Source organism: Hypanus sabinus, chromosome 6 (genome assembly GCF_030144855.1).
Source record: "Hypanus sabinus isolate sHypSab1 chromosome 6, sHypSab1.hap1, whole genome shotgun sequence".
Classification (NCBI taxonomy): Eukaryota; Metazoa; Chordata; class Chondrichthyes; order Myliobatiformes; family Dasyatidae; genus Hypanus; species Hypanus sabinus.
The window spans coordinates 12,362,248-12,388,155 of record NC_082711.1 but is presented as its reverse complement, the minus strand read 5'-3'; the positions used below and the strand labels follow the sequence as shown (position 1 = coordinate 12,388,155).

The window sequence follows — 25,908 nt, the reverse complement described above, 5'->3', positions numbered from 1 at the left end:
ACCTTATCACTCATTGGCCTCCACAGCGCCACTTTCAAAGAGCTATAAACTTAGCTCCCAAGATCACTCCGCTCATCAACACTGTTTAACAGTGTACTGTCTCTTTACGTTTAACCTAACAAGGTGAAAAACTTCACTCCACCGATCTGCAACTGATCTACATCCTGCCGTATTCTTTGCCAGTCATCTATCCTAATGCTACGTTCCTTAGGGTTGTTACAGCCGGGGGGGGGGGGGGGGGTAATGGAGACAAGCTCTCACTACCTATTAAATGCTCCCAATGACATGTGCCTCAAATAGCCTCTGACAACCAAGTCCAGCTTCTGGCCTTCACATGTGGTTTAGCTGCTAACCCCAGCAGAGCTGTTTCTACTGACAGGAGAAGAGGCAAAAGCAGGTTACTGGCACCTTAAAACCAGTCGCTTCATGCAGATGGGGCTCGTTAGCTGTGGTTGGCAGCTCATCTAGAAGGAATACTCTTATCTCAAACCTCCACTGTCTTGCAGCTATACCACTCATGGGGAAGGTTTCAAGAGTAAACTCTGAAGGAAAAATCTGGAGTTGGAGACCCTAAAGCAGTCCTATATTGAGTTCAATGTTGACTGGCAAACTCCTGTGACGCTGCTAGCACAAAACTGTGTCGGTATCCGCCGTTCCTTTGGGTTCATCAGATGCATGGAGAGGGGGAGCTTGCTACCTGGGCAACAGCTTGCTTTTTCATATCATACTGCCCAGGTTTGTATATCTAAACAGCTAGGATGCAAAATGCATGGTCAACTCTGAACAACAGAGGACCTCACTTCACAACTGCTATTCGCAACACCACCAATCTTCATATCATCAGCAAATGCACTAATCCACTGATCTACATTTTCATCCAGGTCATTTATATGCATCACAAGCGGCAGAAGTCACAGTATAGATTCCTGGAGAACATCACTAATCATAGACCTTCAGCTAGACTAAATCCCTATGACAACTACCCTTGTATCCTATGGGTAAGCCAGTTCTGAACGCAGACAGCCAATTCACCTTTGACTCCATGCATCTTAATCTTCTGGATGAGCCTCCCATGAGGGACTTAGTTAAACACTACATTCAAAGCTCTACCTTCATCAATTACGCTCACCACCTCATCAAAAAACTCAATCGTTAGCCAGATATAGCTTACGCTGCACAAAGCTGTGCTGGCTTTTCCTAATTAGGCTATGGTTTTCCAAATGCTCATAATTCCTATCCCTAAGAACTCTCTCCAGTAACTCCCCTACTACAGACATGAGATAAACCAGTCTATAGTTTCCAGGACTATCCCTACTTCCTTTCTTCAATAATTGAAGCAATATCTATTCGCCAGTCCTCTGGGACCACACCTGTGGCCAGAGAGGACCCAGCAATATCTTCAGGTGTCTTTCAATAACCTGGACACATCCCATCAGGCTCAGTGGACTTATCCACCTTAATGCTCTTTAGGAGACTCAAAATTACCTCATCCTTTACTTCAAAAGGAGGTGAAAGGCATTGATAGAGTGGATGTGGAAAAGATATTTCCTATCGTGGGTGAGTCTAAGACCACAGGACACAGCCTCAGAATAGAGGAACATCCTTTTAGAATGGAGATGAGGAGGAACTTCTTTAGCCAGAGTGTGGTGAAGCTGTGGAATTCTTTACCACAGAGAGCTGTAGAGGCCAAATGTTTATGTATAGATCCATAGAACACTACAGCACTGTACAGGCCCTTCAGCCCTCCATGTTGTACTGACCCATATAATCCTTAAAAAAGGTACTAAACTCACACTACCCCATAACCCTCCATTTTTCTTTCATCCATGTGCCTGTCCAAGAGGCTCTTAAATACCCCTAATGTTTTAGCCTCCACCACCATCCCTGGCAAGTCATTCCAGGCACTCACAACCCTCTGTGTATAAAACTTACCCCTGATGTCACCCCTAAACTTCCCTCCCTTAATTTTGTACATATGCCCTCTGGTGTTTGCTATTGGTGCCCTGGGAAACAGGTACTGACTATCCAACCTATCTAGGCCTCTCATACTCTTGTAGACCTCTATCAAGTCCCCTCTCATTCTTCTACGCTCCAAAGAGAGAAGTCCCAGCTCTGCTAACCTTGCTTCATATGACTTGTTCTCCAATCCAGTCAACATCCTGGTAAATCTCCTCTACACCCTCTCCATAGCTTCCACATCCTTCCTATAATGAGGTGACCAGAATTGAACACAATACTCTAAGTGTGGTCTCAACAGAGATTTGTAGAGTTGCAACATGACCTCTCTACTCTTGAATTCAATCCCCTTATTAATAAAGCCTGGCAACCCATAGGCTTTCTTAACTATCCGATCAACCTTGAGGGATGTATGGATTTGAACCCCAAGGTTCCTCTGTTCATCCACACTCTTAAGTAACTGACCATTAACCCTGGGGTCCCAGGACAGATCCCTGCGGCACTCCACTAGTCACCGACCTCCAGGCAGAATACTTTCCTTCCGCAACTACCCTCTGCTTTCTTCCCTTAAGCCAACTTTTTATCCAAACAGCCAAGGTTCCACTTATCCCATGCCTCATGACTTTCTGGATGAGTCTCTCATGAAGGACCTTGTCCAATGCCTTGATAAAATCCATGTAGACCAGATCTACCGCCCTACCCTCATCAATTTCTTTTGTTACCTCTTCAAAAAACTCAATCAGGCTCGTGAGGCACAATCTTCCCTTCACAAAACCATGTTGACTATCCATGAATAGACTGTACTTCTCCAAATGCTCATAGATCCTATCCTTAAGAATCCTTTCCAGTAGTTTGCATACCACTGATGTAAGACTCACCGGTCTATAGTTCCCAGGTTTCTCCCTATTACCTTTTTTTAAACAAGGGAACTACATTTACCATTCTCCAATCCTCCGGCAACTCCCCTGCGGCCAAAGATGATTCAAAGATCATGGCTAATGCTCCTGCAATCTCTTCTCTCAGTTCCCACAACAACCTGGGGTGTATCATATCCGGCACTGGGGATTTATCAATCTTAATGTTTTTAAGAAGATCCAGCACTTCATCTTCCCTAATCTCCACATTGTCCAGCACACAGGCCCGCTCTACTTCGACCTCATCCTGATCAAGATCTTTTTCACTTGAGAATACTCAAACAAAGTATTAATTTAGGACCTCCCCAACCTCCTCCACTTCCAGGCACATATTGCCCTCTTCATCCTTTAGTGGTCCCACCTTTGTTCTCATCATCCTCCTGTTCTTCACATACACACAGAATGCCTTGGGGTTCTCCTTATTCCTACATGCCAAGGCCTTCTCATGCCCCCTTCGAGCTCTCCTAAGTCCTTTCTTTAGCTCCTTCCTGGCTACCCTGTATTTCTCATAAGCCCCTCCTACTTGCTGCTTCTTATATCTAACTTTTTCCTCTTGGCGAGTTGCCTCACATGTTTCGTCAGCCACGGTTCCCTTTTCCTACCATCTTTTCCTTGCCTCAGTGGGACAAACTTATCCTGAACCCAGCCCAAGTGGTCCCTAAACTTCTCCCACATTACTTCTGTGCTTTCCCCTTTGAGCATCTGTTTTCAATTTACTCTTGCTAGTTCCTGCCTCATTCCTTCAAAGTTAGCCCTTCCCCAGTTAAGCACTTTGCCATTTCGTCTGATTTTATCCCTTTCCATAGCTATGCTGAAGCTAAGGGAGTTGTGATCACTCTCACCAAAATGCTAAACCACCAAGAGGTCTGTCACCTGACCAGGTTCATTACCCAGAACTTGATCCAGTGTAGCCTCTCCTCTCGTCGGCCGGTCCACATACTGTGTCAGGAATCCTTCTTGAACACATCTGACAAATTCAGCCCCATCTATCCCTCTTGTAGTCAGGAGGTGCCAGTCAATATTAGGGAAGTTAAAATCACCCATAACTACTACCCTGGATTTCCTGCTCCATTCTAAAATCTGCTTGCTTATCTGCTCCTCGGTGTCCCGAGGGCTATTTGGGGGCCAATAGACTACTCCCAGCACAGTGATTGATCCCTTCCTATTTCTGACTTCCACCCAGACTGACTCCGTGGACACTTAATTGTATATTTAAGACAGGAGCTGATAGCTTGATTGGTCAGGGCATGATGGGAAACAGAAAAGGTAAGAGATTGGGGCTGAGAGGAAAATTGGATCAGCCATGATGAAATGGCGGAGCAGACTTGACATGCCACATGGCCTAAGTCTGCTACTATATCTCATGGTCTTATGGTCTTCAAAATGCCCAAGCATATAAATACTCTTGGTACCGATCTTCCTATCCTCCACATCCTTCTCCTTCACAAATACTGATGAAAAACAGTCATTAAGGACCTTGCCTATATTCTCTGCATAGAAACACAGAAAAACTACAGCATAGTACAACCCTTCAGCCAACAATGCTGTGCTGAACATGTACTTATCTTAGAAATTATCTAGGGTTACCCATAGCCCTCTATTTTTCTAAGCTCCATGTACCTGTCCAGGAGTCTCTTAAAAGACCCTATCATATCCTGCCTCCACCACCATTGCTAGCAGCCAATTCCACGCACTTACCACTATTTGCGTAAAAAACTTACCACTGACATCCCCTCTGTACCTTCTTCCAAGCTCCTTAAATCTGTGCCCTCTCATGATAGCCATTTCAGCCCTGGGAAAAAGCCTCTGACTATCCACTCGATCAATGCCTCTCATCATCTTATACACCTCTATCAGGTCACATCTCATCCTCCGTCACTCCAAAGAGAAACTGTAAGAACATAAGAAATAGGAGCAGGAGTAGGCCATCTGGCCCATCAAGCCTGCCCCGCCATTCAGTAAGATCACTGCAGATCTGTCCATAAACTCAGCTCCATCTACCTGCCTTTTCCCCCATAACCCTTAATTCCTCTACTATGTAAAAACCTAACTGTTTCTTAAATATATTTAGTGAAGAAGCCTCAACTGCTTCCCTAAGCAGAGAATTCCACAGATTCATCACTCTCTGGGAAAAACAGTTTCTCCTCATCTCCATCCTAAATCTTCTCCCCTGAATCTCGAGGCAATGTCCCCTAGCTCTAGTCTCTCCTACCAGTGGAAATAACTTTCCTACTTCTATCTTATCTATCCCTTTCTAAATTTTGCATGTTTCTTTAAGATCCCCTCTCATTCTTCTAAACTCCATATAGTTTTGTCCCTGGTGACTCAATCGCTCCTCATAGGTTAACCCCTTCATCCCTGGAATCAACCTGGTGAGCCTCCTCTGCACTGCCTCCAAAGCCAGTATATCCTTCCTCAAGTATGGAGACCAGAACTGCACACAGTACTCCAGGTGCGGCCTCACCAGTACCCTGTATAATTGCAGCATGACCTCCCTGTTCTTGAATTCAATCACTCTGGCAATGAAAGCAAAATTCTGTTTGCCTTCTTCATAACCTATTGTACCTGCAAACCAACTTTTTGCAATTCATGCACAAGCACTCCCAAGTCCCGCTGCACAACAGCGTGCTGCAATCTTTCACTATTTAAATAATAATCTGCTCTTCTATTATTCCTTCCAAAGTGGATGATCTGCCAGACCTTGGCCCACTCACTTAACCTATCTATATCCCTCTGCAGACTCTCCACATCCTCTGTACAATTTGCTTTTCGATTCAGTTTAGTGTCATCAGCAAATTATGCTCTGCTACACTGTCCCCTCTTCCAAATCATCACAGTGTAAATAGTAAACAGCTGCAGGCCCAGCACCGAGCCCTGCGGCACCCCACTCACCACAGACTGCCAACCGGAGTAACACCCATTTATAACAACTCTCTATCTTCTATTGGTTAACCACTCCACTATCCATGCCAATACACTTCCTGCAACTCCATGTATCCGTATGTTATTTATAAGTCTCTTGTGTGGCACCTGATCGAACGCCTTCTGGAAATCCAAGTATACGACATCCACCTGTTCCCCTCAATCCACTGCACTCATTATGTCCAGTAAATTTGTCAAACAGGACCTCCCCTTTCTGAATCCATGCTGCGTTCGTCCATTGGAACCACTCCTTTCTAAATATTTTGCTATTTCTTTGCATGCATCCCATCAGGACCAGGGGAATTATCTACCTTCAGGCCCTCTAGTTTGTTCATCACTATCTCTTTAGTAACAGTGATTTTATCAAGGTCTTCACCTCCCATTTCATCCATAACATCCTTCTTTGGCAAATTAGATGTATCCTCCGCCATGAAGACCAACACAAAATAGTCATTCAGTGCCTCAGCCATTTCCTTATCACCCAATATCAATTTCCCCTTACGTCTTCCAAGGGACCTACGCTGACTTTATCCACATTCTCACACTTTATATATTTATAAAAACTTTTGCTAAAAGGCCAAGTTCACTCAACCTACTTTCCTAAACATGCTCCCCAATCCAGGCAACATCCTTGTAAATCTCCTCTGAACCCTTTCTATAGTTTCCACATCCTTCCTGTAGTGAGGTGACCAGAACTGAGCACAGTACTCCAAGTGGGGTCCGATAGCTGTATCATTACCTCTCGGCTCTTAAACTCAATCCTACAGTTGATGAAGGCCAATGCACCGTACGTCTTCTAACCACAGAGTCAACCCATGCAGCTGGACTTAGACATAAAGATCTCTTGATCCTCCACATTGCCAAGCATCTTACCATTAATACAATCTTCTGTCATTATATTTGACCTAACAAAATGAATCACCTCACCTAGGTTGAATGCCATCTGCCACTTCTCAGCCCAGTTTTGCTTCCTATCAATGTCCCACTGTAACCTCTGACAGCCATCCACACTATCGACAACACATCCAACCTTTGTGTCATCTCCAAATTTACTAACCCATTCCTCCACTTCCTCATCCAGGTCATTTATAAAAATCATGAAGAGAAAGGGGTCCCAGAGCAGATCCCTCAGGCACACCATTGGTCACGAACCTCCATGAAGAATATGACCTGTCTACAACCACTCTTTGCCTTCTGTGGGAAAGCCAGTTCTGGATCCACAAAGCAAGGTCCCCTTGGATCCCATGCCTCCTTACTTTCTCAATAAGCCTTGCATGAGGTACCTTATCAAATGCCTTGCCGAAATCCATATATACAACATCTATGGCTCTACCTTCAACAATGCGTTTATTCACATCCTCGAAAAATTCAATCAGGCTCGTAAGGCATGACCTGCCTTTGACAAAGCCATGCTGAATATTCCTAATCATATCATGCCTCTCAAAATTTTCATAAATCTTGCCTCTCAGAATCTTTTCCATCAACTTACCAGCCACTGAAGTAAGACTCACTGGTCTATAGTTTCCTGAGCTATCTCCATTCCCTTTCTTGAATAATGGAACTACATCCACAACCCTCCAATCCTCTGGACCTCTCCCGTCCTCATTGATGATGCAAAGATCATCGCCAGAGGCTCAGCAATCTCCTCCCTTGCCTCCCACAGTAGCCTGGGGTACATCTCGTCCGGACCCAGAGACTTATCCAACTTGATGCTTTCCAAAAGCTCCAGCACATCCTCTTTCTTAATATTTATATGCTCAAGCTTTTCAATCCACTGTAAGTTATCCCTACAATCACCAAGACCCTTCTCCGTAATGAATACTGAAGCAAATTATTCATTAGGTACTTTAGCTATCTCCTCCAGTTCCATACACACTTTTCCACTGTCACATTTGATAGGTCCTATTCTTTCATGTCTTATCCTCTTGCTCTTCACATACTGTAGAATGCCTTGGGATTTTCTTTAATCCTGCTCACCAATGCCTTCTCATAGCCGCTTCTGGCTCTCCTAATTTCATTCTCAAGCAGCCTTCTGCTAGCCTTATAATCTTCTAGATCGCGATCATTATCTAGTTTTTTGAACCTTTTGTAAGCTTTTCTTTTCTTCTTGATTAGATTTTCAACAGCCTTTGTACACCACATTTCCTGTACCCTACCACCTTTCCCTGTTTCATTGGAATGTACCTATTCAGAACTCCATGCAAATATCCCCTGAACATTTGTCACATTTCTGCCGTACATTTACGAGAACATCTGTTCCCAATTTTTGCTTCCAAGTTCCTGCCTGATAGCTTCATGTTTCCCCTTACTCCTCCAATTAAATACTTCCCTAACTTGTCTGTTCTTATCCCCTCCAATGCTATGGTAAAGGAGATAGAATTGAGATCACTATCTATGCAAATTTCCCCCATTTATCCTTGTATGATCCCACCACTCCATTATCCTCTTGCTCTTGATGTATGTGTAGAATGCCTTGCAATTCTCTTAAATCCAACTTGCTTTCTTAATTCCCATCTCGATTTATTTTCCACCTTTACAAAAATCAAGGGCTCTGTTTGATTCTAGCTTTCAAATTTTTACATGATTTTTCTTTTTCTCTTGACTAAATACATGACCTCTCTCAACTGCCAGGGATCTCTTACCCTGCCATCCTTGACCTTGCTTCTGACTGGAACATACCTGTCCTTTACGCTGTGCAGCTTGTCTTTAAACAGCTTCCACATGCCCATACACAGCTGTACCCAATTCACTCACTCTAGTTTGTGCCTTATGCTCTTTCTTGTATTTTTCCCAGCTCCAATTTAACATTCTCCCACAAGGTCCATACTTATCCTTATTTATAGCTACCTTAAAACTTAATGAGCTGTGGTCACTGTCCCCTACTTGCTGTTCACCCACTGAAAGGTCAGTCTCCCAGCCAGTCTAATTACCCAACACCAGAACCACTGCAGCCTCTTACCTTGTTGGAATATGTACATCTTGATTTAAGAAACCCACCTGGATGCATCTAACAAATTCTGCCCCATTTAAACTTCTTGAACAAAAAAGATCCCAGTTTATATTAAGGAAATTGAAGCCCCCTCTGACAACAACCCTATTGTTTTTATACCTTTCCTTAATCTGCCTGAAAATCTTTTCCTCAATGTCCCAGTGACTCTACTTTCTCAGAAGATTCAGCATGTCATTGAAAACTTTGACAAACTTCCATAGATGTGTGGTGGAGAATATACCAACTGGTTTCACCGTAATCTGGTACAGCAACACCAATGCCCTTGAATGGAAAAGCCTACAAATCCCTCCCCACCATTGAGCACATCTACAAGGAGCAGTATCTCAGGAAAGCAGCATCCATCATCAAGGACCCACACCATCCAGGCCATGTTCTCTTCTCGCTGCTGCCCTCAGGAAGAAGAGACAGGAGCTTCAGGACCCACAAACCAAGTTCAAGAACAGTTATTACTCCTCAACCATCCTCTGGCTCTTGAACCAGAGAACAAAACCTCACTCTCCCCATCATTGAACTGTTCCCACGACCCATGGATCTTCATCATGTTCTCAATATTTGTTGCTTATATTTATTATTACAGTATTTAGTTTGTTGTCTTTTGCACATGGGTTGTTGATCTATCCTGTTCAGTGCAGTTTTTCCACTAACTATATGGTGGGCTTTTTTTTGTATCTACTCTGGATGCCCAAATTTACTTTGATGTGCACATGAGCAGAGAAAAGGGATGAGATGGAAGCCAGAATGGTGAATAGAAAAAGAAAGGAGGAGGAGGAGGAGGAGGTGGGAGAACAAAGAACAATACAGCACAGCACAGGCCCTTCGGCCCAAAATGTTGCCTGCCTCCCATATAACCCCCCCCACTTTAAATTCCTCCATATACCTGTCTAGTAGTCTCTTAAATTTCATTAGTGTATCTGCCTCCACCACTGACTCAGGCAGCGCATTCCACACACCAACCACTCTCTGAATGAAAAACCTTCCTCTAATATCCCCCTTGAACTTCCCACCCCTTACATTACCTTAAAGCTATGTCCACTTGTATTGAGCAGTGATGCCCTGAGGAATAAGGGCTGGCTATCCACTCTATCTATTCCTCTTAAAATCTTGTATACTTCTATCATGTCTCTTGTCATCCTCCTCCTCTCCAAAGTGTAAAGCCCTAGCTCCCTTAATCTCTGATCATAATCCATACTCTCTAAACCAGGCAGCATCCTGGTAAATCTCCTCTGTACCCTTTCCAATGCTTCCATATCACTCCTGTAGTGAGGCGACCAGAACTGGACACAGTACTCCAAGTGTGGCCTAACCAGAGTTTTATAGAGCCGCATCATTACCCCGCAACTCTTAAACTCTGAAAGCTAACACTCAATAAGCTTTCTTAACCACCCTATCTACCTGTTAGGCAACTTTCAGGGATCTGTGGACATGTACCCCCCAGATCCCTCTGCTCCTCCACACTACCAAGTATCCTGCCATTTACTTTGTACTCTGTCTTGGAGTTTGTCCTTCCAAAGTGTACCACCTCACACTTCTCCGGGTTGAACTCCATCTGCCACTTCTCAGCCCACTTCTGCATCCTATCAATGTCTCTCTGCAAACTTCGACAATCCTCAACACTATCCACAACACCACCAACTTTTGTGTTGTCTGCAAACTTGTCACCCTTTTACTCCCACATCCAGGTCGTTAATGAAAATCACGAAAAGTAGAGGTCCCAGAACTGATCCTTGTGGGACATCACTAGTCACAACCCTCCAATCTGAATGTACTTTACTCCCTCCACCTCAACCCTCTGCCTTCTGCAGGCAAGCCAATTCTGAATCCACCTGGCCAAACTTACCTGGATCCCATGCCTTCTGACTTTCTGAATAAGCCTACCGTGTAGAACAATGTCAAATGCCTTACTAAAATCCACATAGATCACATCCACTGCACTACCTTCATCTCTATGCCTGGTCACCTCCTCGAAGAACTCATCAGGTTTGTTAGACACAATCTGCCTTAAAATGAACAGAAATTAACAGAAGTGAGAAAAACCAATGTTCATGCAACCAGCTTGGAGGCTACCTAGCATTCCCAAGTATTCCTTCACCTGCTGAATTTCATCAGCTTATTATTTCAGTTCATTTTTTTGTACCCAGCGTACTTTACAGTTTTATTAAGAGATTAGTACTGGAAATAAAAAAACAACCAAGATATTCCCAGTAAACAGGGGAGGATTTTAGCTTTTCATAATTGGGAGTGAGTGAGAATGAGGAACATTGAGCCCTACGCTAATCTATCTCATGCAATTCTTGTTTTTATAATAGCAGCTCAAGGTCCAAACAATACTATGTTCAGAAACTCCATAACCAGGACTAACAATCTCCATTTAAATATAAGTGATCAGCAGGGAATTTAACAAAGGATCTTTATAGACTTTTCAAGGAAATTAAATTGCAAACCGAAAGGATATACTGACAAGCTACCTTAACATAATAAAACATGTAAAACATTTAAAAGTTGTCAAATTTGGCACAGGTGACCAGGGAACTGGTGAAAAAGGTAAGTTTTAAGGAATATGGAAGAGAGGCTGAAAGGCAGGGAAAAGGGGGGTGGATTTCCAAGCTAAAGTTGCAGTTGCCAAAGGTGAAACTATTAAAGCCGGGAGAGATCAAAGGACCTAAGTGGAGGAGTGTAGAGTTATAGAGCTAGAGCTGGTAACCAAGTGATTTGAAAGGAAGGTTAACTTTAAGATGGAGGTCACCATGCACATAAAAACACCATAAAATTATCACTAAAAATGGACAGGACTAAACCTGAAAAGAAAATCTTCTAAAAGGAAATAAAATCTCTAAAATGCAATGCAGTCTCTAGAGAGAAAGAGAGTGAGGAGAGATGGGGGTCAGAAAGACAGCAAGGTAGTGCCAGTGATTAAGGTGGATAAGACCCCATGACTTGATGGCACATTTCCTAGAATACTGACAGAAGCAAATGAAGAAACTGCTGTGGCTTTGACAAGAGATCTTTGTGTCCTTACTAACAACAGACAAGGACTGAACTATAGCAAATAAGCCTTTTTTCAAGAGAGGAAGTACGGGTAATCCAGGTAAGTATAGGCCAGTAAGCTTCAAATGGGTGGTAGGGGAAGTTAAGGGACAGTATATTGAAATTCATGTGCATGTGGAAAGATATGGTCAGTTTAGGGAAAGTCTTTTAGTTTTGTACAGGGCATGTTATATCTTACAAACTTGATTGAGAAGCTTGATAATGCTAAGGTAGTGGATGCTATAATATAGACTTTAGTAAGCCATTTGATGAGGTCCCTCATGGCAGACTCATTCAGAACATATACAAGAATGGAATTCAGGATAAATTAAAAGTTTGGATTCAAAACTGGGTTGCCCTTAAAAGACAGAAAATAAAGTGAAAGGTTGCTATTCTGGTTGGCTGGATGTCTATGACCAGCAGTGATTTACAAAAATTGGTGCTGGGACTTTATTGCATCTAATATATACGAAACATCTGGATGAAAACAGATAGGGGATTAGCAAATTTGCAGATGAAACCAAGATTGGCGAAATTGTGGCTAAACAAATGAATGAAGTGGAAAAGGTGTATGAGTGCCTTCATCTGTAGGAGTGTTGAGTATAAGAGTAATGAAGTCATGCTGTAAATAGATTAAACTTCAGCAAGAAAAACACTGGTCATGCAGTTTATAATCCTCACAAATAAAAAATACATGCAGGGGACTGGGGGATTTACAAAAGAAACAGCTGACCTATTCTTAAGGAGAGTCACGTCAAGGCTTTTATTGTCTGTAGGATGCTGCACCAAAATTCTTGTTCCATCATTTCTTAATCAGTTCCGTGTAGCTCGCTAAATCCATGATTTATCAAAAATTCATCTACTTCCTCTTTAAATACCAGCAATGAAACCTAGCCTCCGTCATCCTCTGTACTAGAGAATTCCAAACAGAAATTCACAGAATTCTGGAGGAACTGAGCAGCTCAGGCAGCTACTCCAGCATTTTGTGCCTGTTATTCTAGACTTCCAGCACCTCCAGAATCTCTCATGTTTATGAATTTCCACACAACTTGTTCTTAATCACATTCTCTCATTGAGGTTTTGCCCACTAGAGGAAACACTTCCACATCTATGCAGTAATGCCCCACCAGGATCTTGTATGACACCACTCTTCGTTCTTCTATACACAAAAGAATATAGAGTTCATTTCTATAGCCAATCACGACAGGACCACCCAATCATTCAGGGATTAATGTAGTGAATTTCTTTTGGGCTGTCTATTATTAGACAATAAGATAGAGGAGCAGAATTAACTAACCCATCCCTCCACTTCCTCATCCAGATCATTTATAAAAATCACGAAGAGTAGGGGTCCCAGAACAGATCCCTGAAGCACACCACTGGTCACCAACCTCCAGAATTAGACCCATTTAAAACCACTCTTTGCCTTCGGTGGCAAACCAATTCTGGATCCCCTTGCCTCCTTACTTTCTGAATAAGCCTTGCATGGGGTACCTTATCAACTGCCTTGCTGATATCAATTTACACTACATCTACTGGTCTACCTTCATAATTGTGTTTAGTCACGTCCTCAAAAAATTCAATCAGGCATGTAAGACATGATCTGCCTTTGACAAAGCCATGCTGACCATTCCTAATCATATTATGCCCCTCCAAATGTTCATAAATCCTGCTTCTCAGGATCCTCTCCATCAACTTACCAACCACTGAAGTAAGACTCACTAACCTATAATTTCCTGGGATATCTAGGATAACAGACCCAAACACTGCTCACAATATTCCAAGTGAGGCTTCACCAGCGTTTAAACATCACATTTGTGCTTTTATATTCTAGTCCTCTGGAAATGAATGCTAGCATAGCATTTGCCTTCCACACAATAGAGTCAACCTGTAAATTAACCTTTAGAGAATCCTGCACAAGGACTCACAAGCCCTCTGGGCCTCAGTGTTTTGTATTTTCTCTCCACTTAGAAAATAGTCAACCCTTTAATTTATTCTACCAAAGTGTATGACCATACGCTTCCTGAATCTGTATTTCATCTGCTAATTCTTTGTCCATTCTCCTAATCCGTTCAAGTCCTGTGGTGCCTCTACTTCTTCAAAACAACTGCCCCTCTGCACAAAGCCATCAATTCCATCACTCAATTCAGTGACATATAATGTAAAAGGAATCAGTCCCAACACAGACTCCTGTAACACCATTAGTCGCTGGCAGCCAACCAGAAAAGGCTCTCTTTATTCCCACTCTGTGCCTGCTACCAATTTGCCACTGCTTTATCACGAGTATCTCTTCTGTAATAGCATAGATTCATAGCTTGTAAAGCAACATCATGTGTGGCACCTTGTCAAAGGCCTCTGAAAATCCAAGGACAAAACATCAACCAATTCTCCTTTGTCTATTCTGTTTGTTATTTCTTCAAAGAATTCTAACAGATTTGCCAGGCAAGATTTTCCCTCGAGGACTACGGCCTATTTTATCATGTGCCCCCAAGTATTGAGACCTCATCCTTAATAATCTACTTCAACATTTTCCTAACCACTGAGGTCAGACTAACTGCTCTATTGTTTCATTTCTTCTGTAGCTCTCCCTTCTTTTCTTTAAATATTATTTATTTAGTAAATTTTAGAAATTACAAAGAATAAATGTGAAGATAAAATAGTAAGAAAAATAATATTAACCCTCCCCCCTCCCCCCCTTAACCCTTATCTAAAGAAAGAAAAAAAGGAAAGAAGAGAAAGATTGCCTGGATATCGGAGGATCCCCACATGCTCCGTGTTCAAAATAATTTTGATATTTATTTTTACTTTCCCCAATTACTATAATTTTATCTTCAAAGGACCTATGTATTTAATCCTATCTTTTGTAAGTATGGGAACCAAATTTTCAAAAATACATCATATTCATTTCTTAGATTATACGTATTTTTTTCAAGTGGAATACAACTATGTATTTCATTATTCCAACGATCCATAGTTAAACGTAAATCAGATTTCCATGTAACTGCGATAACTTTTTTGGCTACTGCCAATACAATTTTTATAAATTTTTTCTGATACTTATTCAATTTAAGTTTCGTTATTGTCTCTTCAATGTGTCCTAATAAAAATAATACTGGACTATGTGGGAGTTGTACTCCAATAATTTGTTCCAATAAAAGTCTTAAATTTATCCAAAATGGTTGAATTTTAAAACAAGACCAAGTAGAATGTAAAAAAGTACCAATTTCTTGATTACATTGAAAACATTGGTCAGACATATTTGAACTTAATCTATTTATTTTCTGTGGTGTTATATATAATTGATGTAAAAAATGATATTGTATTAATCTAAGTTGAACATTTATTGTATTTCTCATACTATCAGAACATAATCTTGACCAGTTTTTTCCATCAATTTTAACATTCAGATCAGATTCCCATTTTTGTCTTGATTTATGAATTCCTAATTTAATTGTCTGCTTTTGAATCAAATTATACATACAAGATGTAATTTTTTTAATTTTTCCTTTCTGAATTAATATTTCTATTTCACTAGGTTTTGGCATCAACACTGTTTGTCCCAGCTTTTCTCATAAATAGGCTTTTAATTGAAAATAACAGAAAAGAGTGTTATTTTATATTTATTTTTAATTGATCAAATGACATCAACATACCTCCTTCAAAACAGTCACCTATATATTTAATCCCCTTTTGAAACCAATTATGTAAAAGTTTATTATCCATTGTAAAAGGAATAAGCCTATTTTGAATTAAAGTTCTTTTTGCTAATAAAGATTTCTTTATCTCATCGTCCATATTTACCTTATTCCATAAATCAATCAAGTATCTTAATATAGGAGATTCTTTTTTTTCCCGTATCCATTTGGATTCCCATTTATATATAAAATCTTCTGGTATATTTTCTCCTATCTTAGCTAATTCTATTCTAATCCATGCTGGTTTTTCTTCATCAAAAAAAAAAGACACAATAAATCTAAGTTGATTTACTTTATAATAATTCTTAAAATTTGGAAGTTGTAACCCTCCTAAGTCAAATCTACATGTCAATTTTTCCAATGATATTCTTGACATCTTTCCTTTCCAAAGAAATTTCCTTACATATTTATTCAGTTCTTGAAAAAACTTCTGTGGTAACTGTATTGGTAAAGTTTGAAATAAATATTGCAATCTAGGAAATATATTCATTTTTACAGCATTAACTCTACCTATTAATGTTATTGGTAACATCATCCATTTATCAAGATTCTCTTTTATTTTTTTTAATAATGGCAAGTAATTTTGTTTATATAAATTTTTTACATCATTATCAACTCTAATACCTAAATATTTTATCCCATTTATTGACCATCGAAATTGAGTTGCTAATCGACATTGATTATAATTTCCTTTGGTAAGGGGTAAAATTTCACTTTTATCCCAATTTACTTTATAGCCTGATACTTTCCCATATTCTTCCAATCTAAAAGATAATCTTGGCAAAGATTGCAATGGGTTTGTTAAATAAATCAAAACATTATCAGCAAATAAATTAATCTTATATTCTTCTTGATTAACTCTAAAACCCCCAATATCTGAATCTGTTCTAATTAATTCAGCTAATGGTTCTATTGCCAATACAAATAAAGCAGGTGATAATGGGCAGCCTTGTCTGGTTGACCTCGTTAAGCAAAATGGTGTTGAAATCTGACCATTTGTAACTACTTTAGCTTGTGGATTAGTATTTAAAATTTTAATCCATTGTATAAAAGATTTTCCTAACTCATATTTTTCCAATACCTTAAATAAAAAATCCCATTCCAATCTATCAAATGCTTTTTCTGCATCCAAAGCAACTGCCACACTCATTTCCTCTCTTTTTTGTGCCAAATGAATTATACTAACTGGGTTATATTATCCATTGATTGTCTATTTTTAATAAAACTTGTTTGATCCATATGTATTAATTTTGGTAAATATTTAGATATTCTATTAGATAAAATTTTTGCTAGTATTTTATAATCTGTATTCAACAAAGAAATAGGCCTATATGATGTTGGTTTTAAAGGATCTCTATCTTTTTTTGGCAATACAGTTATGATCGTTGTTAAAAAAGATTGTGGGAGTTTATGCATTCTTTTCACTTGGTATATTAATTCCATAAAAGGAGGAATTAATAAATCTTTAAATTTTTTATAAAATCTCTCTCCCTTCTTGAAGAGAGGAGTGACATTTGCAATTTTCCAGTCTTCTAGAGCCATTTCTGAATCTAGTGATTCTTGAAAGATCATTACTAATGCCCCCACAATTTCATCAGCCACCTCTTTCAAAACATCTGGTCCAGATAATTTATCTACCTTCAGGCCTTTCAGTTTCCCCATGAACCTTCTCTCCAATAATGCTAACTTCCCACACCTCATGACCTCTGACACCTGGAAATTCCACCAAACTACTAGTCAAGTAAAGGTTATTGTCATTTAACTACACACATGTATATAACGTATATAGAAATGAGACAATGCTTCTTTGAACCAGGGCGTAAAGCACATAACACACAATATCTTATGAAGGTAATGATAAACTCTACAGATGAATCATGCATAAATAACAAAACTAAAGTGCATTAATATTAAATATTGTAAGGAGCGAAACAGATTAAGCAGTAACATTTTGAATATGATACAGCCGGGAATACAGAAGTCAAATGGCCTGGGACAAGAAACTGTTTCTCATCCTGTCTGTTCTTTTATGTATCGTAGTCCCCTGTCCGATGGTAGTAAGACAAAGGAGATGATGGATGGATGGGTGGGATCCTTAATAACGCTAAGGGCTCTGCATACGCAGTGCTCCTGATAAATGTCCCCGATGGATGGTAGGGAGACCCCTATGATCCTCTCAGCTGTTTTCACAGTTCTTTGTAGGGACTTCAAGTCCGATGCTCCACTGCTCCTATACCATATGGAGATGCAACTCATCAGGTTGCTCCCAATGGTGCTCCTGTAAAATGCAGATAAGATGAGGGCTGGGAGCCTCGCTTGCCTCAACCTTCTTTGGCAGTGGAGGCGCTGCTGCTCCTTTTTGTTCAGAGAGATGATATTAAGGGACCAGATGAGGTCATCCATGATGTGAACTCCCAGGAACTTGGTGCACTTAACTCTCTCTGCAATGATGCCGTGTATTCACAGAATGGAATGGTTTGTCTGAACCTTCCAGAAATCTACAATGATTTCCATAGAACCATAGAGCACTACAGCACAGTACAGGCCCTTCAGCCCTCCATGTTGTACCAACCCATATAATCCTTAGAATACTTAATACTTAACTTTATTGTCACCAAACAATTGATACTAGAGCATACAATCATCACAGCGATATTTGATTCTGTGCTTTGCACTCCCTGAAGTACAAAACAAAGTAAATATAATAAAAAATTAAATTATAAATCATAATTAGAAAATAGAAAAGGGAAAGTAAGGTAGTTCAAGTCAGGTCCGGATATTTGGAAGGTACGGCCAGATCCAGGTCAGAATCTGTTCAGCAGTCTTACCACAGTTGGAAAGAAAAAGTACCAAACCCACACTACCCCATAACCCTCCATTTTTCTTTCATCCATGTGCCTGTCCAAGAGGCTCAAATACCCCTAATGTTTTAGCCTCCATCACCATCCCTGGCAATTCATTCGAGGCACTCACAACCCTCTGTGTATAAAACTTACCCCTGATGTCTCCCCTAAACTTCCCTCCCTTAATTTTGTACCTATGCCCTCTGGTGTTTGCTATTGTTGCCCTGGGAAACAAGTACTTCCGTTTGTTCAGACTTGGGTTGTACTCTCAGCAGTCCACCAACTGTACACTGTCTTGTTATCGTTCTTAATAAGGCCAACCACTGTTTGTCATCCACAAATTTGATGACATGGTTGCAGCTGGATCCTGCGATACAGTCAGGCGTCAGCAATGTGAACAGCAACAGGATGAGCACACAGCCTTGGGGAGCAGCTATGCTCAGTGCAAAAGGACCACCTCACACTTACCTAGGTTGAACTCCATCTTCCACTTCTCAGCCCAGTATTGCATCCTATCAACGTCCCGCTGTAACCTCTGACAGCCCTCCACACTATTCACAACACCTGCAACATGTGTGTCATCAGCAAATTTACTAACCCATCCCTCCACTTTCTCATCCAGGTTATTTATACAAATCACGAAGAGTGGGAGTCCTAGAACAGATCCATGAAGTACATCATTGGTCACTGACCTCCATGCAGAATAAGACCCGTCTACAACTACTCTTTGCGTTCTGTGGGCAAGCCAGTTCTGGATCCACAAAGCAATGTCCCCTTGGATCTCATGCCTCCTTACGTTCTCAATAAACCTTGCATGGGGTACCTTATCAAATGCCTTGCTGAAATCCATAAACACTACATCTATGGCTCTACCTTCATCAACGCTATTAGTCACATCCTAAAAAAATTCAATCAAGCTTGTTAGGCACGGCCTGTCTTTGACAAGGCCATGCTGACTATTCCTACTCATATTATGCCTCTCCAAATGTTCATAAATCCTAACTCTCAAGATCTTCTCCATCAACTTACCAACCACTGAAGTAAGTCTCAGTGGTCTATAATTTCCTGGGCTATCTCTACTCCCTTTCTTGAATAAGGCAACAATATCCGCAACCCTCCAATCATCTGGAACCTCTCCCGTCCTCATTGATGATGCAAAGATCATCGCCAGAGGCTCAGCAATCTCTTCCCTCCCTTCTCACAGTAGCCTAGGGGACATCCCATCCGGTCCCGATGACTTGACCAACTTGATGCTTTCCAAAAGCTCTGGCACATCCTCTTCCTTAATATCTACATGCTCCAGCTTTTCAGCCCGCTGCAAGTCATCCCTACAATCAGCAAGATCTTTTTCCGTAGTGAATACTGAAGCAAAGTATTCATTAAATACCTCAACAACACACACAAAATGCTGGTAGAACACAGCAGGCCAGGCAGCATCTATAGGGAGAAGCGCTGTCGACGTTTCGGGCCGAGACCCTTCGTCAGGACTAACTAAAAGGAAAGATAGTAAGAGATTTGAAAGTAGTGGGGGGAGGGGGAAATGCAAAATGATAGAAGACCAGAGGGGGTGGGATGAAGCTAAGAGCTGGAAAGGTGATTGGCGAAGGTGATACAGAGCTGGAGAAGGGAAAGGATCATGGGACGGGAGGCCTCAGGAGAAAGAAAGGGGAGGAAGAAGGTGGGAGGGGAGTACCTCTGCTATTTCCTCCGGTTCCATACACACTTTTCTACTGTCACACTTGGTTGGTCCTATTCTCTCACGTCTTATCCTCTTGCTCTTCACATACTTGTAGAATGTTTTGTAGAATGCCTTGGGGTTTTCCTTACTCCTGTCTGCCAAGACCTCTCATGGCCCTTTCTGGCTCTCCTAATTTCATTCTTGAGTTCCTTCCTGCCAGCCTTATAATCTTCCAGATCTCTATCGTTACCTAGTTTTTTGAACCTTTCTTAAGTTCTTTTCTTCTTGACTAGATTTTCAACAGCCTTTGTATAGCATGGTTCCTGTACCCTACCATCCTTTCCCTGTTTCACTGGAGCATACCTGTTCAGAACTCCACGCAAATATCCCCTGAACATTTGCCACATTTCTGCCGTACATTTCCCTGAGAACATCTGTTTCCAATTTATGCTTCCAAGTTCCTGCCTGATAGCCTCCTATTTCCCCTTACTCCAATTAAGCGCTTTCCTAACTTGTCTGTTCCTATCCCTCTCCAAAGCTATGGTCAAGGAGATAGAATTGTGATCAAAATGCTCTCCAAATGAGAGACCTGACACCTGACCAGGTTCATTTCCCAATACCAGATCAAGTACAGCCTCTCCTCTTGTAGGCTTATCTACATAGTGTGTCAAGGAACTTTCCTGAATATACCTAACAAACTCCATCCCAACTGAACCCCTCACTCTGCAGACATCCAATCGATATTTGGGAAATTAAAATCCCCCATGACAACAACCTGTTATTTTTACACCTTTCCAGAATCTGACTCCCTATCTGCTCCTCGATGTCCCTGTTACTATTGGGCAGTCTATAAAAAGCACCCAGTAGAATTATTGACCTTTTGCTATTCCTAACTTCCACCCACGGAGACTCCGTAGACACGTCCATGACTTCCTCCTTTTCTGCAGCTGTGACACTATCCCTGATCAAAAGTGCCACGCCCCCACCTCTTTTGCCTCCTTCCCTGTCCTTTCTGAAACATCTAAAGCCTGGCCCTTGAAGTAGCCATTCCTGCCCTTACACCATCCAAATCTCTGTAATGGCCTTAGCAAACCTTCCCACCAGGATATTGGTCACCCTGGGATTCAAGTGCAACACGTCCTTTTTGTGCAGATCACACCTGCCCCAGAAGAGGTCCCAATGATCCAGAAATCTGAATCCCTGGCCCCTGCTCCAATCCCTCAGCCACGCATTCATCCTCCACCTCATTCTAATCCTATACTCACTGTCATGTTGCACAGGCAATAATCCCGAGATTACTACCTTCAAGGTCCTGCTTCTCAACATCCTTCCTAACTCCCTCTGTCTGTTTTCAGGATCTCCTCCCTTTTCCTACCCACATGATTGGTACCAATGTGTACCACGACCTCTGGCTGTTCTCCTTCCCACTTCAAGATATCGTGGACACAATCAAAAACATCCCAGACACTGGCACCTGGGAGGCGACTACCATTCATATTTCTTTCCTGTGTCCACAGAACCGCCTGTCTGACCCCCTAACGACAGAGTCCCTTATCACTGCTGCCATCCTCTTCCTTTCTCTACCCTTCTGAGCCACAGGGCCAGACTCTGTGCTTCCCCCAGGTAGGCCATCTCCCACAACAGTACTCAAACAGGAGTACTTATTGTTAACATAGAACATAGAATAGTACAGCACATTACAGGCCCTTCGGCCCACAATGTTGTGCTGACCCCCAAACACTGCCTCCCATATAACACCCCCCCCCACCTTAAATTCCTCTATATACCTGTCTAGTAGTCTCTTAAACTTCACTAGTGTATCTGCCTCCACCACTGACTCAGGCAGTGCATTTCATGCACCAACCACTCTGAGTGAAAAACCTTCCTCTAATATCCCTCTTGAACTTCCCTCCCCTTACCTTAAAGCCATGTCCTCTTGTATTGACCAGTGGTGCCCTGGGGAAGAGGCGCTGGCTATCCACTCTATCTATTCCTCTTAATATCTTGTCTCCTCTCATCCTCCTTCTCTCCAAAGGGTAAAGCCCTAGCTCCCTTAATCTCTGATCATAATGCATACTCTCTAAACCAGGCAGCATCCTGGTACATCTCCTCTGTACCCTTTCCAATGCTTCCACATCCTTCCTACAGTGAGGCAACCAGATCTGGACACAGTACTCCAAGTGTAGCCTAACCAGAGTTTTATAGAACTGCAGCGTTACATCATGTCTTTTAAATTCTATCCCTCGACTTATGAAAGCTAATACCCCATAAGCTTTCTAAACTACCCTATCTACCTGTGAGGCAACTTTCAGGGATCTGTGGACACGTACCCCCAGATCCCTCTGCTCCTCCACACTCCCAAGTATCCTGCCATTTACTTTGTACTCTGCCTTGGAGTTTGTCCTTCCATCCAATGTGTACCACAGCAGGGGTGATTGATAAGTTCGTGGCCTGAGGTAGAAGGAGATGAGCTATACAGCTCTTGTTACATGCAGTTCAACTCTTTGAGTGATTATGCAGTAAGTTTGCAGCTACATAGGACCCTTTTCAGACTCCACTTGGAGTACTGAACTCAGTTCTGGTCGCCTCACTACAGGAAGGATGTGGAAGCCATAGAAAGGTGCAGAGGAGATTTACAAGGATGTCACCTGGATTGGGGAGCATGCCTTATGAGAATAGGTTGAGTGAACTCGGTCTTTTCTCCTTGGAGAGGAGGAGGATGAGAGGTGAGCTGATAGAGGTATATAAGATGATGAGAGGCATTGATCATGTGGATAGTCAGAGGCTTTTTCCCAGGGCTGAAATAGTTGCCACAAGAGGACACAGGTTTAAGGTGCTTGGAAGTAGGTATAGAGGAGATGTCAGGGGTAAATTTTTTTTTACACAGAGTGGTGGGTGCATGGAATGGGCTGCCGACAACGGTGGTGGAGGCAGATACAATAGGGTCTTTTAAGAGGCTTTTAGATAGATACATGGAGCTTAGTAAACTAGAGGGCCATTGGTAAACCTAGTAATTTCTAAAATAGGGACATGTTCGGCACAACTTTGTGGGCCGAACTCATCAGTTAATAACTCATCAAGGGTTACTGATAGATTCGTGGCCTGAGGTAGAAGGAGATGAGTAATTAAATTCAAACTTTCTGCATAATCACTCAGAGTTGACCTGCACGTGCATGTAACGAGAGCTGAATAACTCATCTGCTTCTACCTTAGGCCATGAACTTATCAATCATCCTTTGTTCACCTCTATCAGGTCACTTCTCATCCTCTGTCGCTCCAAGGAGAAAAGGCCAAGTTCACTCAACCTGTTCTCATAAGGCATGCTCCCCACTCCAGGCAACATCCTTGTAAAAGGTGACGCTTATTTCTTCAGCAGTTTGAATGGGGCATGACTGTGCAAACATGTGGAGGTCGGTCAGTGAGAACAGCGAGAAGAGTTTAAAAAGGAGAAGTGGGCTTCTGAGTAAAGGGAGACAGAGTAGAAAGTCTTTGGCTCAACAGGGCTTCAATGATAACTGGTTGAGATGAGGTAGATTACCTGTTGTAGAATACAGACAGAAAGTATGTGTGTGAGGCCAGTTTTCTGTGCTCGGTGTCAGGTGTGGGAGGTTTGGGAGATTCCCAGCCCCCTGGATGGCCACATATGTTGAGCTGCAGCTTCTTAGGGACCGAGTTACGGAACTGGAGTTGCAGCTCGATGACTTTCGGCTGGTCAGGGAGAGTGAGGAGGTGACAGAGTGGAACTATAGGCAGGTAGTCACTCTGGGGCTTGGGGAGACAGATAAGTAGGTAATATACAGTACAGGGAAGGGCAAAAGAGTCAGATACTAGAGTACCCCTGTGGCTGTCCCCCTTAAGCCTTACGTCTGTAAGCTGTTGGAAAAGATTCTTAGAGATAGGATCTATGGGCATTTAGAGAATCATGGTCTGATCAGGGACAGTCAGCATGGTTTTGTGAAGGGCAGATCATGTCTAACAAGCCTGCTAGAGTTCTTTGAGGAGGTGACCAGGCGTATAGATGAGGGTAGTGCAGTGGATGTGATCTACATGGATTTTAGTAAGACATTTGACAAGGTTCCACACGGTAGGCTTATTCAGAAAGTCAGAAGGCATGGGATCCAGGGAAGTTTGCCCAGGTGGATTCAGAATTGGCTTGCCTGCAGAAGGTAGAGGGTCGTGGTGGAGGGAGTACATTCAGATTGGAGGGTTTGACTAGTGGTGTCCCACAAGGATCTGTTCTGGGACCTCTACTTCTCGTGATTTTTATTAATGACCTGGATGTGGAGGTAGAAGGATGGGTTGGCAAGTTTGCAGAGGACGCAAATGTTGGTGGTGTTGTGAATAGTGTAGAGGATTGTCAAAGACTGCAGAGAGACATTGATAGGATGCAGAAGTGGGCTGAGAAGTGGCAGATGGAGTTCAACCCAGAAAAGTGTGAGGTGGTACACTTTGGAAGGACAAACTCCAAGGCAGAGTACAAAGTAAATGGCAGGATACTTGGAAGAGTGGAGGAGCAGAGGGATCTGGGGGTACATGTCCACAGATCCCTGAAAGTTGCCTCACAGGTAGATAGGGTAGTTAAGAAAGCTTATGAGGTATTAGCTTTCTAAATCAAGGGACAGAGTTTAAGAGACATGATGTAATGCTACAGCTCTATAAAACTCTGGTTAGGCTACACTTGGAGTACTGTGTCCAGTTCTGGTCACCTCACTATAGGAAGGATGTGGAGCTAGGGATTTACTCTTTGGAGAAGAGAAGGATGAAAGGAGACATGATAGAAGTATACAAGATATTAAGAGGAACAGACAGAGTGGACAGCCAGCACCTCTTCCCCAGGGCACCACTGCTCAACACAAGAGGACATGGCTTTAAAGTAAGGGGAGGGAAGTTCAAGGGGGATATTAGAGGAAGGTTTTTCCAGAGTGGTTGGTGCATGGAATGCACTGCCTGAGTCAGTGGCGGAGGCAGATACACTAGTGAAATTTAAGAGGCTACTAGACAGGTGTATGGAGGAATTTAAGGTGGAGGGTTATATGGGCCTGTTTCTGTGCTGTATTGTTCTGTGGGAGGCAGGGTTTAAAGGTTGGCACAACATTGTGAGCCCAAGGGCCTGTACTATTCTATGTTTCAAGGTGTTTCTCCATCTGGTGCATTTAGTTTAATTTCCTCCCAGGTCTTTATGTTGATGTCCAATGCCTTCAAATCCCACTTGCAGTACAGTTTCGGGCAGCCAGCGGTTTTCTTGCCTCAAGCCAGCTCACCGTAGGTGTCTTTTGGGATGCAGCTATCCTGCCTGCAGAGACATGGCCCTATGCTTCATTAGCAGGGTGTGCATGGTTGGGAGGCTGACACGAAAGAAAAGCTCAGCACTGGCTACTGTTTGTCTCCCGGAGATGCCCTAAATGCAATTAAGGCACCGTAAATTAAAAGTGTTGAGCCCTCTCTCCTGCTTAGTGTATGTTGTCCAGGCCCCACTGCTGTACAGCAATGTGCTAGTGAAACAAGCATTGTATATTGCCTTCTTTGCTTTCACTGGGACTTTAGTGTTCTTCCATACTCATGTGGTGAGGTAGACAAAAGTTGTCGCAGCCTTCCTGATGCACTCGTCAATTTCTGAAACAAGGAAAGGCCATCACTGATGATGGACCTTGGGTATAAAACATAGACATTACAGTACATTATAGGCCCATTGACCCACAATGTTCTACCAACCATGTAAACTACTCTAGAAACTGCCTAGAATTACCCTACCACATAGCCCTCTATCCTTCCAAGCTCCACGTATGCATGTAAGAGTCTCCCAAAAGACCCTATTGTTTCCGCCTCCACCAGCACCTCACTCCACACACCCACCACCCTCCGATAG

At 42.2% G+C, this 25,908-nt stretch overlaps 1 protein-coding gene across 3 annotated transcripts in view; it reads right to left on the bottom strand.

The window, feature by feature from the left end:
• mindy4 (MINDY lysine 48 deubiquitinase 4) overlaps positions 1 to 25,908 on the bottom strand; it is a 331,295-nt gene that overhangs the window by 198,457 nt on the left and 106,930 nt on the right. The window lies entirely within an intron of this gene.